This window comes from Hordeum vulgare, chromosome 6H (genome assembly GCF_904849725.1).
Source record: "Hordeum vulgare subsp. vulgare chromosome 6H, MorexV3_pseudomolecules_assembly, whole genome shotgun sequence".
Taxonomy (NCBI): domain Eukaryota; kingdom Viridiplantae; phylum Streptophyta; class Magnoliopsida; order Poales; family Poaceae; genus Hordeum; species Hordeum vulgare.
The window spans coordinates 109,850,501-109,863,806 of record NC_058523.1 but is presented as its reverse complement, the minus strand read 5'-3'; positions in this window follow the sequence as shown (position 1 = coordinate 109,863,806).

The window sequence follows — 13,306 nt, the reverse complement described above, 5'->3', positions numbered from 1 at the left end:
CATATATCAAAGGCATGGAGCTTGGCTGTGGTATCGTCATGGATACGGTGTAGCAACCAAAGATCAGCGCAACACTCGAGTCCCTCCTTCCTAATTTTGTAGAAGGTGTGTCCCCCTTGTACCCTTTAAATCAATTCTTTTCCTCCATCGATCTCACACACACTCGTGTTTCCTGCGCAACCGAAGTGCTGGACCATGGATGTGGATTGCGGACTGCTGGTTGCATCCGACACAGCCTCACAGGTTCAAGCACCTTCGTTCTTTGCAATTTTACCATAGCTGTCTCAAGACAAATTATATTAAGAAGCGAATATGAATATTTCTTGGAAGAGAAAACCATTGCATGTACTATTTCCAAGACAGCCCACCAAGTATTCTCTAATGCCAAAGCAAAACCAGGAACTTCTATTATGTTATTCTGCCCCAAACATGGTCAAGAGTCATGGCTACCATTGCACATTAGTTATTGAATAGTTGTTCTCCCTTATTTTGGGTAATTACGTTGTGCTCTGCATGATTACTCATCCAACACTTCCCAAGTTAATTAGCTAAGGAATTTGTTAATACTAGAATTGTGGTTGTTAATTCAGCACAATCAATGATGACACACTATCTGGTCGTTAGAGAAATAAAGACTAAAGAAAACATGTGGTCGTTATACTTTTAATGATGGAGCCTATCACGACCACGAGATTGTGGTCGTTAATGACCTTTAATGACCACAATCTGACTTCTAACAACCACATCTGTGGTCGTTAGAAACCTTTTTCCTAGTAGTGGGTCGATGTGTGACAACAGACAAAGAAGATGATGTTTTACCCAGGTTAGGGCCCTCTTGATGGAGGTAAAACCCAACGTCCTACTCTTGTTGGTATTGATGGAGTTGTACAGAGTACAAAGTTGATTTACTTCGATATCAGATGTTGTGGTCTAAAACCCAATAGTAATGAGATTAATGTGTCCTATGAACTATAGTCACGTGGCTTATATAGATGCCAGGGGCCCTAGGGTCACACAAGTTCGGTTACAATGGAGAAGGAATATGCCGATTACTACATCGCCTTGCATTGTATGCCAAGTCTTTGGAAGAGTTCATCTTGAGTCTGATACTTCTACTAACGCTCGGACATGCCTAGGAGTCCGACTCATGAGAATAGGTACATGGCCCAAGGACTCCCTAGTCCTAGACTCCCTCACCCATGTGACTCCGTTGCGCGTGATTCCAACGCTGAAAATCCTATTAATCCCAAAACCATCATAAATTAGGAGAGAACTTCCGTTGTGTTGTCAGAACTATTTGTATCAAAGAAAAACCCATCTGGAGCCTTTCCAGTACCCTACTGGTGGAGGAAATCATCTTCGGTGGCCATGTTCATCATCCCGACAGAGGCCATGACGAGGAGGGAGTAGTTCACCCTCGATGTTGAGGGTATGTACCAATAGCTATTTGTTTAATCTCCATCTCTCGTGTTCTTGAGATGGCACGATCTTGATGTATCACGAGCTTTGTTAATATAGTTGGATCATATGGTCTTCTTCCCTTGCTATCTTGTTGTGATTAATTGGATCTTTCCCTTTGTGATCTCATTATGTTGGATTTAAAATTTTGGGTTTGATAACAATTGGTGTATGTCTTGCATGTGGATACATGTGGTGAAAATTGGGTATTCTATTGATTCACTTGATATATGTTATGGCACCAACTTGTGGATTAAGGTGGCCTTGGGGATCTATGTGATATGTCTCCAACGTATCTATAATTTTTTATGGTTTCATGCTATTATCTTGTCAAACTATGGATGTTTTGCATGCCTTTTATATATTTTTTGGGACTAACTTATTAGCTCAGTGCCAAGTGTCAGTTCCTTTTTTCCATGTTTTTGACCCCTTTCAGAGGAGAATTTTGAAAGGAGTCCAAACGGAACGAAACTGCCAAAAAGATTTTTTCCAAAACAGAAAAAGATCGGGAAGCCTGAGAATCAGGGCAGGGGGCCTGCAGGGACCCCACAAGCCCCCTTGCTGCGGCCAGGGGGGCCTGCGCCTCCCTGGCTTGTGGGCTCCCTGGGCCACCTCTGCCCTAGGACTTTCCCCTATAAATTCTTTAAAATCCCAGAAAAAATCAGGAGATCGTCAAAAGTACTTTTCCGCCGCCGCAAGCTTCTGTCTCCGCAAGATCCCATGTGGGGCATGTTCTTGTGCCCTGCCGGAGGGGGATTCGGACACGGATGTCTTCTTCATCAACACAATGACCTCTCCGATGATGTGTGAGTAGTTCACCATAGACCTACGGGTCCATAGCTAGTAGCTAGATGGCTTCTTCTCTCTCTTGGATCTTCAATACAAAGTTCTCCATGATCTTCATCGAGATCTATCCGATGTAATCTTCTTTCGCGGTGTGTTTTTCAAGATCCGATGAATTGTGGATTTATGATCAGATTATCTATGAATCTTATTTGAGTTTCTTCTCATCTCTCTTATGCATGATTTCATATCCTTGTAATTCTCTTCGAGTTGTGGGTTTTGTCTGGCCAACTAGATCTATGATTCTTTCAATGGGAGAAGTGCTTGGTTTTGGGTTCATACCGTGCGGTGACCTCACCCAGTGACAGAAGGGGTAGCGAGGCACGCATCGTATTGTTGCCATCAAGGGTAAAAAGATGGGGTTTTCATCATTGGTTTGAGATTATCCCTCTACATCATGTCATCTTGCTTAAGGCGTTACTCTATTCGTCATGAACTCAATACACTAGATGCATGCTGGATAGTGGTCGATTTGTGGAGTAATAGTAGTAGATGCAGAAAGTATCGGTCTACTTGTCTCGGACGTGATGCCTATATGTATGATCATTGCCTTAGATATCGTCATGACTTTGCGCGGTTCTATCAATTGCTCGACAGTAATTTGTTCACCCACCGTAATATTTGCTATTTTGAGAGAAGCCTCTAGTGAACACTATGCCCCTCGGGTCTACTCCACACCATATTTTCAGCCTTACACTTTTTCTTCGTTGCACTTTCCGCCTTCAGATCTCACTTTGCAATCAATCTTGAAGGGATTGACAACCCATTTATAGCGTTGGCTGCAAGCTCTTTGTGTTTGTGCGGGTACTCTGTACTTGACGAGATTCTCATACTGGATTGATACCTTGGTTTTCAAACTGAGGGAAATACTTACTGCTCATGTGCTGCATCACCCTTTCCTCTTTCAGGGAAAAACCGACGCAAGCAAGTCTCCGTCAACGTGTCAATTTTTGGCGCTGTTGTTTGAGACGTAGCAAGAAGAATTTCTGGTGTCGTTGCCGGGGAGGATCAAGTCAAGAACTCATCCAAGTAAGTGTCGCAAACTCATATCTTGCATTTACTTTTTCGCGAGTTGCCTCTCGTTTTCCTCTCCCCCAATTCACCAATTTGTCTTTTTCGTTCGCCTTTTCGTTCGCCCTTTTTATCTCGCTTGCTTTCTGTTCATCTGTGTGGGATAGTCTACCTATACTCATGGCTAGATCCACCACTTCGAACGATACCTCCGAGAGCGAAGTTCTCAATTTTAAACAAATTGAGGAAGAAAACTTAAAGGACGCTTGGTACAGGATTTGCAATGCTCAGAGTAGATCTACTCATAAGCAATCCACTACCGTCCTGCTTCGCATTTTTATGTGGGTGTTTCTCCTTGGAATAGTTATATTCTTGACACCATCGTAGGTGGAAATTTCTTGGGTAGCCATATCGTTGATTCTTACGGAGCTGTAATAAATTTGGTAGGCTCAACCCCACTCATGGTTAATGGAACTACCTTAACTCTGGAAGATGTGATGCGTAGGCTGGACGTCATTGAAAACCAAATTGCTACGATCGAACTTATTGAGAATTTGGATAAAAATATCCACAATAAAATCACTCAGTAGGTTTTGAAAAATTTAAAGAAGGAACCCACAGTTAACGAAAAACTAGGTCATGATTCCACTAGCATTGGCAAACTAGAGGATGTTATAACCAACTTGGGTTCCGCTTTTGCCGCTGTGCAGAATACTCCAACTTTGCCCACATTAAGGCCACCAAGTCTGTTTTTGTTCATAAAAATAATGGTGAATCATCTAGTAAGAAAGATGAAGACCTTAAGATGATGAGTGATCACGCTACTTATGGTTTGAGCACCAAAGACGACGATACGTGATTCTATCGATTTTATGCCTAGCTAAGGGCGTTAAACAATAGCGCTTGTTGGGAGGCAACCCAATGAATATATATTTTTCTTTCTGTTTTGTTGCGTCCACACCATCATAATTCTGTTGTGATTGTGTTTTTTGTGTTTCTTTTTGTGTTTGAGCCAAGCAAAACCTTTATAACTAGTCTTGGTGATGGTTGTTTGATCCTGCTGGAAAAAGACAGAAACTTTTCGCTCACGAGATGATTTTTCAATTTTATTCAGAAAGAGCTTTTGAGTTGGTTCTTTTTCATGCTTGTTGATATGCCTTTTTCCCAGGCAGTCGTAATGTTTCAGAATTTTTTAGGTAGCAGAAGTATACGAAGTATACAGATTGCTACAGACTGGTCTGTTTTTGACAGATTCTGTTTTTGTTGAGTTGGTTGCTTGTTTTGATGAAACTATGGATAGTATCAGGGGGGGGGTACTACCCATGGAAAAGTGAGAATACTGTAGCCCAACACCAATACAAATAGAAATCAAGATTGCTACAGTACCTAAAGGGGTGGTAGTTTATTTTCTTGTGCTAATGTTATCACGAGTTTCTGTTTAAGTTTTGTGTTGTGAAGTTTTCAAGTTTTGGGAGATGTTCTCATGGAAAAAGAGACAAGGAGTGGAAAGAGCTCAAGCTTGGGGATGCCCAAGGCATCCCAAGCCAAATTCAAGGACACCAAAAAGCCTAAGTTTGGGGATGCCCCGGGAAGGCATCCCCTCTTTCGTCTTCAATCCATCGGTAACATTACTTGGAGCTATATTTTTATTCACCACATGATATGTGTTTTGCTTGGAGCGTCTTCTATTGTAGGAGTCTTTTCTTTTTGTCGTGTCACAATCATCCTTGATGGACACCTTTAGAGAGAGACATGCACTCATCGTGATTGTGCTAGAATGCTCATACTACTTCATTTAGATCTTTTAGAGCACGACGGTGTGTGACTTGGTAGTTGGCTCATGCTATGAAAGTAGTCCCAAAGGTGATAGGTACCCAAAGAGGATACAAAAACCTCCATCTTCATGTGCATTGAGTAGAAAGAGAAGTTTTGATTCCTCTCAATTAGTTTTGAGGCATGGAGTTTGTAATATTAAGAGTTATGTTAGTAGGGTGTTGTGAATCTAGAAATACTTGTGTTGAAATTAATGATTACTGTAGCATGCACGTATAGTGAACCGCTATGTTAGGAAGTCGGAGCACAATTGATCTATTGATTGTCATCCTTTGTGCTGAGGTCGGGATCACGCGATGGTTAACACCTACCAACCCTTCCCCTAGGAGTATGCATTTAGCACTTTGTTTCGATTACTAAAAAAACTTCCGCAACAAGTATGTGAGTTCATGATGACTAATGTGAGTCCATGGTATAGATGCACTTTCACCTTTCACCATTGCTAGCCTCTCTAGTGCCGCGCAACTTTCACCGGTACACAAACCCACTATATGCCTTCCTCAAAACAGCCACCATACCTACCTACTATGGCATTTTCATAGCCATTCCGAGATATATTGCCATGCAACTCTGACCGTTCCGTCTCATGACTTGTGCCGTCACTCTCATATTGCCATTGCATGATCGTAAGATAGCTAGCGAGATGTTTCAACGTCATACGCCAAGCTAGATCGTTGCACATCCCGGTACACTGCCGGAGGCATTTCCTATAGAGTCATCGTCGCTCTAAGCTTTGAGCTGTGAGTAAATAAAAGTGTGATGATCATCATTATTAGAGCATTGTCCCATGTGAGGAAATAAAAAAAAGAGGCCAAAGAGCCCAAAAAAAGAGAAAAGAGAAAAAATAGAGGCCTAAGAGCCCAAATAAAAAAAATAGAAAAGGAGAGAAGGGACAATGCTAGTATCTTTTTCCACACTTGTGCTTCATAATAGCACCATGTTCTTCATGATTGAGAGCTTCTTGCTTTGTCACTACCATATGCTAGTGGGAATCTTTATCATATAACTTGGCTTGTATATTCCAATGATGGGCTTCCTCAAAATTGCCCTAGGTCTTCGTGAGCAAGCAAGTTGGATGCACACCCACTAGTTCTACTTTTGAGCTTTCACATACTTATAGCTCTATTGCATCCCTTGTATGGCAATCCCTACTCATTCACATTGATATCTATTAATTGGCATGTCCATAGCCCTTTGATACGCCGACTCAATGTGACCATCTTCTCCTTTTTGTCTCACAATCACCACCACACTCTATTCCACCTATAGTGCTATATCCATGGCTCATGCTCATGTATTGCGTGATAGTTATAAAAAGTTCGAGAAAGTAAGAGTGCGAAAACTATTACTTGGCCAATACCGGGGTTGTGCATGATTTACATTAGTTGTGTGAGGATGATGGAGCATAGCAAAACTATATGATTTTGTAGGGATAACTTTCCTTGGCCTTGTTATTTTGAAAGTTCATGATTACCTTGCTAGTTTGCTTGAAGTATTATTGTTTTCATGTCAATAGCAAACTATTGTTTTGGATCTCGTGGATCTGAACACTCATGTCACATGAAATAAGTTGCAAAGGACAACTATGCTAGGTAGCATTCTACATCAAAAATTCATTCTTTATCACTTCCCTACTCGAGGACGAGCAGGAGTTAAGCTTGGGGATACTTGATACGTATCCAACGTATCTATAATTTTTGATGGTTTCATGCTATTATCTTGTCAAACTTTGGATGTATTGCATGCCTTTTATATATTTTTTGGGACTAACTTATTAACTCAGTGCCAAGTGCCAGTTCCTATTTTTTCCATGTTTTTGACCCCTTTCAGAGAAGGGTTTTGAACGGAGTCCAAACGGAACGAAACTGCAAAAAAGATTTTTTCCAAAACAGAAAAAGATCGGGAAGCCTGAGAATCAGGGCAAGGGGGCCTGCAGGGACCCCACAAGCCCCCTAGCCGCGGCCAGGGGGCCCGCGCCTCCCTGGCTTGTGGGCTCCCTGGGCCACCTCTTCCCAAGGACTTTCCCTATAAATTCCCTAAAATCCCAGAAAAAATCAGGAGATAAAGTACTTTTCCGCCGCCGCAAGCTTCTATCTCCGCAAGATCGCATCTGGGGCACGTTGTGGTGCCCTGTCGGAGGGGTATTCAGACACGGAGGGCTTCTTCATCAACACCATGACCTCTCCGATGATGCGTGACTAGTTCACTATAGATCTACGAGTCCATAGCTAGTATCTAGATGGCTTCTTCTCTCTCTTGGATCTTCAATACAAAGTTCTCCATGATCTTCATGGAGATCTATGTGATGTAATCTTCTTTTGCGGTGTGTTTGTCGAGATCCTATGAATTGTGATTTATGATCAGATTATCTATGAGTCTGATTTGAGTTTCTTCTGATCTCTCTTATGCATGATTTCATATCCTTGTAATTCTCTTCGAGTTGTGGGTTTTGTCTGGCCAACTAGATCTATGATTCTTGCAATGGGAGAAGTGATTGGTTTTGGGTTCATACCGTGCGGTGACCTCATCCATTGACAGACGGGGTAGCGAGGCACGCATCGTGTTGTTGCCATCAAGGGTAAAAAGATGGGGTTTTCATCATTTGTTTGAGATTATCCCTCTACATCATGTCATCTTGCTTAAGGCGTTACTCTGTTCGTCATGAACTTAATACACTAGATGCATGCTGGATAGTGGTCGATGTGTGGAGTAATAGTAGTAGATGCACAAAGTATCGGTCAACTTGTCTCAGACGTGATGCCTATATGTATGATCATTGCCTTAGATATCGCCATGACTTTGCGCGGTTCTGTCAATTGCTCGACAGTAATTTGTTCACCCACCGTAATATTTGCTATTTTGAGAGAAGCCTCTAGTGAACACTATGGCCCCCGGGTCTACTCCACACCATATTTTTAGCCTTACACTTTTTCTTTATTGCACTTTCTGCCTTCAGATCTCACTTTGCAATCAATCTTGAAGGGATTGACAACCCCTTTATAGCGTTGGGTGCAAGATCTTTGTGTTTGTGCAGGTACTCTGGACTTGACGAGATTCTCCTACTGGATTGATACCTTGGTTCTCAAACTGAGGGAAATACTTACTGCTCCTATGCTGCATCACCCTTTCCTATTCAAGGGAAAAACCGACGCAAGCAAGTCTCCGTCAATTTTTGGCGCTGTTGTTTGAGAAGTAGCACTATGCATAGGGGTTGATTGCACGTTTTCATGTGACTTTCTCCGATATAAATCTTGGGGTACTCCTTGAAGTTCTTGTTGGGGAACGTTGCGTGGGAAACAAAAAATTTCCTACGCACACGAAGACCTATCATGGTGATGATCATCTACGAGAGGGAGATCGGACCTACATACCCTTGTAGATCGCTAAGCGGGAAGCATTAAGAAACGCGATTGATGTAGTGGAACGTCTTCGCGATCCAGTTCGTCACCGTCCCACGGTAAGTCCCGATCTAGCACCGAACGGACGGCACCTCCGCGTTCAACACATGTACAACTCGATGACGATATCCGCCTTCTTGATCCAGCAAGAGAGACGGGGAAGTAGATGAGTTCTCCGGCAGTGTGACGGCGCGCTGGTGATGGTGGTGATCTATTCCTGCAGGGCTTCGCCTAAGCACCACAGAAATCCGATCTAGAGGAAGAACTACAAACTAGAGGAGAGGGTAGCACGTGCCTGAAATTGTGTCTCAAAAACCCTCAAATCTCTAGTATATATAGGAGGAAGGAGGGGCTAGACTTGAGCACCAAGAGAACTTCCCTTGGGCTCGCCCGAATAGGAGAGGAGTCCTCCTCCAATCCTACTTGGATTAGGACTCCTCCCCAAGTTGTCCACCTCTTTTGATTTTTCCACTTTTTACCTCATGGGCTTTCTTTGGTTGACTCGTCAGCCCATCAGGGGCTGTTGCACCACCATCAAGTCCATGTGGCCCTCTTTGGGAGCGGTGGGACCACTTGGTGGACCCCCGGTACCCATTCATCACTCCCGGTACACTTCCGGTAATGCCCGAAATCCTTCTAGAATCCAAATACTAACTTCCTATATATCAATCTTCATTTTCGGACCATTCCAAAACTCCTCGCGACGTCTCGATCTCATCCGAGATTCCGAACAAAACTTTGGTCAGTAGCACCTACAACTCAACTATACCGAAACGTCACTAAACCTTAAGTGTGAAGACCCTTCGAGTTCGAGAACTATGTAGACATGACCCGAGACACTCTCTGGTCAATATCCAATAGCGGGACATCGATGTCCATATTGTATCCTACATATTCTATGAAGATCTTATCGGTTGAACTTCTATGTCAAGGATTCATATAATCCCGTATACTATTCCCTTTGTCCTTCGGTATGTTACTTGCGCGAGATTCGATCCTCGGTATCTCCATACCTATTTCAATCTCGTTACTGGCAAGTCTCTTTACTCGTTCCGTAATGCAAGATCCTGTGACTAACTCTTTAGTCACATTTGTTAGAGCATATTTCACCATATGTGGTTTTGGTAATTGATGACAATCCCTATGGACTAATGGTTGCCTTAAGTTATATTTATAGGATTTGTCCATAGGCACTTCTAGAAGTCCATCTATTGGGTTCAAGGAGTTTATATGATGACCAAGGTGGTATTCAAGGTATTATCCAAAGAATGGTCATAGAGACACAAGGTTGATCAAGATCGTCAGACAAAGAGTAAATCAAGATGATCAACACACAAAGCATACAAGATGTACCGAGAGGGATCAAGTGATCCCATGGTATGGTAAGCATTGTCCATTACGTGTTTGTGTACTAACCCATGGTCTTCGTGAGAGTTCTATGTGGGGTTAGGTGTGTTTCCATGGGCTTGCATCTAGAGGAAGATCTCATACAACCCATGAAGGATGACGTCAAGTGGTGATCGTCATCAAGATTGCGGTGTGCAAGTTCAAGTGGATCAGCACGAAGATATCATGCTTGAAGCTTGTCGTCCATTGTGGTGGCAATGGACTTGTGAAGATATTCTGAAGAGAGGCTCACCCAGGTTGTGCATGGGGGAGCAATCAACTAGTATTCATCAAGCCAACGCAACCAAGAAGGTGGTCCATCTTGAGGTAGCCAAGATCATCGTCATCTAGATCAAGAGGACGAGGTGCAAGGTATAGGTTTGCCCTTGATAGGTTTTCTGTTTTAGGATAGATTGTCGTACTGTCAACGGGGCTCTCAAGTGAGTAGCTCGATCGTATAGTTCGTTGAGAGCTCAAACCTTTTGCATCCTTGCATCATACTTCTTGGTTCTTGTTTGGTGTTTCTCTTTGTGAGTTTTAGAGCTTATGGTCATCTTCATGACAAGCTCGATTTCATCGAAAACGGAGTCCATATGCATCTACTATGATGTTTTTGATGTTGGAGTTTTGCCGGTTCTTCATTCATAGAGGTCTCTCATCTCTATATCTTTGGCTGTTTGGATAGCTCTTGTTGTCCTGAATCCAACAAGCTTAGGTTTGCTCGATTCAGAGCTTGTATGCGAAAGTTATGGTTGTTTCAGTGGCAAGCGGTAGTACCGCTCCGGGTGGGCGGTAGTACCGCTTCGGGATGGTAGTACCTCTCTCTAAGCGGTTGTACTTTGTTGGACTTTTTGCGAATACTTTTCCAAGCGGTGGTAGGCCCGAGAGTAATATCTTTACTACCATGGCCTAGCGGTAGTACCGCTCCTCGCCAGCGGTAGTACCGCTAGAGGCAGCGGTAGTACCGCACCTCGCCAACGGTAGTACCATTGTGCGCGGGCTGTATGTGGGGGTAACGGTCTGATTCCTTCCCCCACTACATAAAGGGGGTCTTCTTCCCCCTTGGACCTATCTATCCGTTGAGCTCGTGTTCTTCCCCCATTGTTGACCTTCTTAGAGTTTTCTAACTCTCACTTCCTCCAATGATTCTTGCTAGTTCTTGAGGAAAAGAGAGAGGATATCTAGATCCACATCTCCACCAATCACTTTCTCCTCTATGTGAGGGGAACCCCTTGGATCTAGATCTTGGAGTTCTTTGTGAGCTCCTTGTTCTTCCTCTCATATTTCTCCATAGCTTTTGTTGTTGTGGAGGGATTTGAGTGTGAGGGACTTGACCACTTCATGTGTTCTTGCCATTGCATTAGTTGCATCGGTTTGAGTTCTCCACGGTGATACGTGGAAGTGAGAAGTTGAGAAGCTTATTACCCTTTGGTACTTAGTACCCTAGAGATTGTTCTTCGTGGATGCTTTGGTGTCCTAGAAGTTTGGTGGTGTCTCGGAGCTCAGTCATTGTGGTGTAAAGCTTTGGGCAAGAGTCGGGATCTCCAATTAGGTTGTGGAGATTGCCCCGAGCAATTTGTACGGGTACCAGTGACCGCCCCCAAGGGTTACCATTTGCACGGGTTCGGTGACCGCCCAAAAGGGTCCCTTGGTGGAATCACGGCATCTTGCATTGTGCGAGGGCGTGAGGAGATTACGGTGGCCTTAGTGGCATCTTGGGGAGCGTTGTGCCTCCACACCGCTCCAACGGAGATTAGCATCCACAAGGGTGTGAACTTTGGGATACATCATCGTCTCTGCGTGCCTCAGTTATCTCTTACCCGAACCCTTTACTTATGCACTTTACTTTGTGATAGCCATATTGTTTATTGTCATATATCTTGCTATCACTTAGTTGTTTATCTTGCTTAGCATAAGGAGTTGGTGCACATAGGTGAGCCTAGTTGTTTTAGGTTTTGTGCTTGACAAATTAAACATTAGTTTTATTCGGCATTTGTTCAAGCCTAAATCATAATCATTTTAAAACGCATATTCACCCCCCTCTAGGCGACATCCACGTCCTTTCAACATTGCTTGCAAGGATTGTACGTGATGTTGTATTACCGAGTGGGCCCCGAGATACCTCTCCGTCACCCGGAGTGACAAATCCCAGTCTTGATCCATGCTAACTCAACGGACACCTTCGAAGATGCCTGTATAGCACCTTTATAGTCACCCAGCAACGTTGCGACGTTTGATACACACAAGGCATTCCTCCAGTGTCGGTGAGTTACATGATCTCATGGTCATAGGAATGAATACTTGACATGCAGAAAACAATAGCAACAAAATGACACGATCATATGCTACGTTTATAGTTTGGGTCTTGTCCATCACAACATTCTCCTAATGATGTGATCTTGTCATCAAGTGACAACACTTGTCTATGGCTAGGAAACCTTTAACCATCCTTGATCAACACGCTAGTCAACTAGAGACTCACTAGGGACACAATTTTGTCTATATATCCACACATGCATTTATGTTTCCATTCAATATAGTTTTAGGATGGATAATAAACGATTATCTTGAAACAGGAAATGTAATAACTATTTTATTATTGCCTCTAGGGCAGATTTCCAACAGCCTCCCACTTGCACTAGAGTCAATAATCTAGCCTCACATCTTCATGTGATTTACAATGTAATGAATCTAACACCCATACAGTTCTGGTGTTGTTCATGCTTTGCTCGTGGTAGAGGTTTAGTCAGCGGATCTGCAACATTCAGATCCGTGTGCACTTTGCAAATATTTATGTCTTGCTCGTTGATGTAATCGCGGATGGCGTTGAACCGCCTCTTTACGTGTCTGGTCCTCTTGTGAAACCTTGGTTCCTTGGCTAGACCAATGGCACTAGTGTTGTCACAGAGCAGATTGATTGGATCCAGTGCACTTGGCACTACTCCAAGATTTGACATGAACTGCTTCATCGAGACACCCTCCTTGGCCACCTCTGAGGAAGCTATGTACTCCGCTTCGCATGTAGAATCAGCTATGATGCTTTGCTTGGAACTACACCAGCTTACCGCACCCCTGTTAAGAACAAATACGTATCCGGTTTGCAACTTAGAGTCATCTGGATCAGTGTCAAAGCTTGCATCGATGTAACCCTTCACGATGAGCTCTTCGTCGCCCCCATAAATGAGAAACATTTCCTTAGTCCTTTTGAGGTACTTCAGAATATTCTTGACCGCCGCCCAGTGTTCCACTCCTGGATCACTTTGAAAACCGCCTACCATACTTATGGCCAGGCTGACATCCGGTCTTGTGCGCGGCATTGCATACATGATAGACCCTATGGCTGAAGCATAGGGGACGACACTCATCTTTTCTCTATC